This window comes from Lygodium microphyllum, chromosome 20, assembly GCF_053477565.2.
Source record: "Lygodium microphyllum isolate KBCC chromosome 20, Lygodium_microphyllum_v1.1.10, whole genome shotgun sequence".
NCBI classification, from domain to species: domain Eukaryota; kingdom Viridiplantae; phylum Streptophyta; class Polypodiopsida; order Schizaeales; family Lygodiaceae; genus Lygodium; species Lygodium microphyllum.
The window spans coordinates 35,368,314-35,371,428 of NC_141154.1; the positions used below are offsets into that span (position 1 = coordinate 35,368,314).

At 37.4% G+C, this 3,115-nt stretch overlaps 1 non-coding gene across 1 annotated transcript; it reads left to right on the plus strand.

Annotated features, from left to right (window-relative positions):
* The first annotated feature begins 2,627 nt into the window (after positions 1 to 2,627).
* On the plus strand, positions 2,628 to 2,699 carry TRNAH-GUG (transfer RNA histidin (anticodon GUG)). Its single transcript has one exon. It is a non-coding gene; the product is annotated as a tRNA-His (tRNA).
* The last annotated feature ends 416 nt before the right edge of the window (positions 2,700 to 3,115 follow it).

Here is a 3,115-nt window from a genome sequence, read left to right on the forward strand (position 1 = left end):
AGAGTGAGAGAACCAAGAGAGGAGAAAAAATAAACTAAAATAGAAGGCAGAGAGAGAGAGAAAGAGAGAGAGAATTAGACATAGGGAATTTGGAGAGAGAGAGAGGAGTAAATTTAGAAATTAAAAACAGAGAGGAAAAAGAGGAGAGAGAAAGATGAGAAATGGGTTGTTGAGCAACTCGATGCTTCGAGGCAGCGAAGCAGCCTAGCATTTCATTCACGTGGAACACTAGTATTGTTTATGAATGATAAGATATTATGACCTCTTGGCTTAAGATTGGTGAGGAAGAGAAGGTTGTTTTAATAAATGGAACACCTAGGGTTACATGATATCTTAGGAATGTTTAACTCAACAACATGGGACCCATATCTTATTATGTAGTCATGTGTGGTGGGAAGTCAACCATCCTAAAGCTTATTGGAGATATTTTGTTTTCATATAAGAAGCACCCATTACATAGAGGGAAATATGCACATTGAGTGTGTTTGGGTCCTACTCGCCATCTTGCTCTTTTGTGCAAGTATGAAATGTGCTAACAAATTTTAATTTGTTGCAACTAAATGATATGTACTTTGTTACAACTTTTTTATGTAGGCTATAAAATTGAAGAGAACTTTAACAATTGCCAAAATTTGAATCAAGGAGGACTTAATACTCATAAGCCTTAGAACTTTGCAACGTGGGCGAGGGTAACTGTAGTATGATCAAGGTTGCCTTTTACTAAACTTCTTTGCCTCTAGCTTTGTGCTCTCTCTCTCTCTCTCTCTCTCTCTCTCTCTCTCTCTCTCTCTCTCTCTCTCTCTACTTTATGTTTCTCATAAATTGACTATTAGGAAAGGAGGATTGAAGGGCCTAATCTAATTAGAAGTTGTAGGCACTAAAGACAATCATCCATGGATTTTGTCTCCATCAGGAATCTTCTTCATGAAATACATAGATCGACCTCATTGACCTTAGTAGCAGTGGACATGTAGGTGATCTATAAAGTAATGAGCACTTGGGCCAACGATCTAAAAGCATGTTCATTCCAATCCATCTTGGATTATATATGCCTATCATCCTTGTCAAAATTGTTGTGTTGACTATAATAAAACTTTCGAAGTTTCATCTATTTATGTAGGTCTCTCTCTCTCTCTCTCTCTCTCTCTCTCTCTCCACACACACACACACACACACACACACACACACACACACACACACACACACACACACACACACACACACACACACACACACACATACAAACCTAAGTACAGAATTGAGGCAATGAACATGTGAAAGTGGTAGGAGACTCTTGGAGTTCTCAACTCCATAAAATTGGGTGTGCCTTTCAAGATTCAATAACTCTTTTTTAAGTTTCATGGTTCAAGACTTGGGGAAGCATTGAAATTGATATTTAAGAGATAAAAAATGAAAATGAGATCAATCTCTGTATACATTATGGTTTTATATAAATTTTGTTGAAAATAAATATATTTGGATAGATTTCCAATTAGAAGATTCCATATCAAAGTGTTTTTACATTGGATTAGAAAGAATTAATGATGTATTTTTAAGCAATATTGTGATTTTTTCGGAAGTGTTAGAATTCTTTATGTGGATATTCTCAACTTTAATGATACTCACCTTTACATGAATATACAACTTTGTAGTACGAAAGGAGTAGTAAAAAGTGGCAAGTAATGTTGCAAAGATATATCCCAATGGTGTCTACCAAATTTTGGAGGAACTTTGGAGCTACTTAAATGGTCTAAATTTGACCAAACCATGAACCAATCAATACTTAAAAGTTGCTTGGTCTAAGTGACCAAACCATAAACCAATCAATAAACTTGATCATGTCCTTTATCTCAAATGAGTCACAAATCAAGCATTAGGAGTGCCTTTAATATATTGCAATGGGCATAAAATGGGTAGAATTCTCAAATGTAGCAATGCATATGATGAGTCTATGACTCGTGCCACAATCCTACACATTACCAAAAGCACCTCCCTGTTAATGTTAGAAATTGTAGGCTCTAAAGAAAATCATCCATGGATATCATCTTCATTAGGAAACTTCTTCATGAACTATGTAGATTGACCCCTTGAACTTAGTAGTATTGGTCGTGGAGGCGTTTTATAAAGTAATGAGCACTCCTATTGATGATCTGAAAGCATGTTCATTTGAGCCCCTATTGGATATCATCCTAAGTTGTCAAAATTGTTATGTTGACTATAGAAAACTCTCTAAGTTGCATCCATTTGTGTGTGTGTGTGTGTGTAATCCAAGGTCTATTTGAGCCACACCGCGTGCACACACGCCTACCCGTATTATGCGTGCATTTCTTCAGTTGTCCCATCTCTCTACGCAACTCCCATGGATTTCGGAGATGGAAATTCAGACTTCAGACGTCGACAAGCGCAGGTAGAAGTAAACGCGGTGGGGTTGCACTCCTCTCTCCCAGTCTGGCTCCAGCCCAGCAGCGTGGAACTGCTACCTATAATCTTTCACGGTAGAGCGAACGCCATTCACAAGCTGTCTACTGTGCCGTGGTCCGCCGCCTATACGTATGAGGAAAAATAGTATTATTCAATTTTTTTAATATTGTAATAAAGTTAGTTAGATCTAAATCTTCTTTCATCGGGTGGCTGTAGTTTAGTGGTTAGAATTCCACGTTGTGGCCGTGGAGACCTGGGCTCGAATCCCAGCAGCCACACTACAATCGGAATCGTAGATTGTATTTTTCTTACACACTAATTGTGCCATAAGTTTTACCTTTGAATTGATATTCAAATTTCCCCCTAGAATTTTAAAACCAAAGAAGGGCAAGAAATTAAAAGACCATCATTTCCCCTAGAAATTGTAGGACCAAAGAAAAGGGCAACAAGTTATAAGACCAAGGAATTGGAAGTGATGTTCATTTTTTCCCTTAGACATTATAAGGCCAAAGAAAGGAAAGAAATTATAAGACCAATGAATGTGCCCTTCCTTGAGTTTGCTAAATGCAAGATTTACCTATGCCTTTGAAGTTGCTTATTTTCCCCCTAGAAGTTATAAGACCAAGGAATGTGCCCTTCCTTAGGTTCACTCAATTTGCATTTAGTGCAATTTTAAATTTGCACATAGCAATAT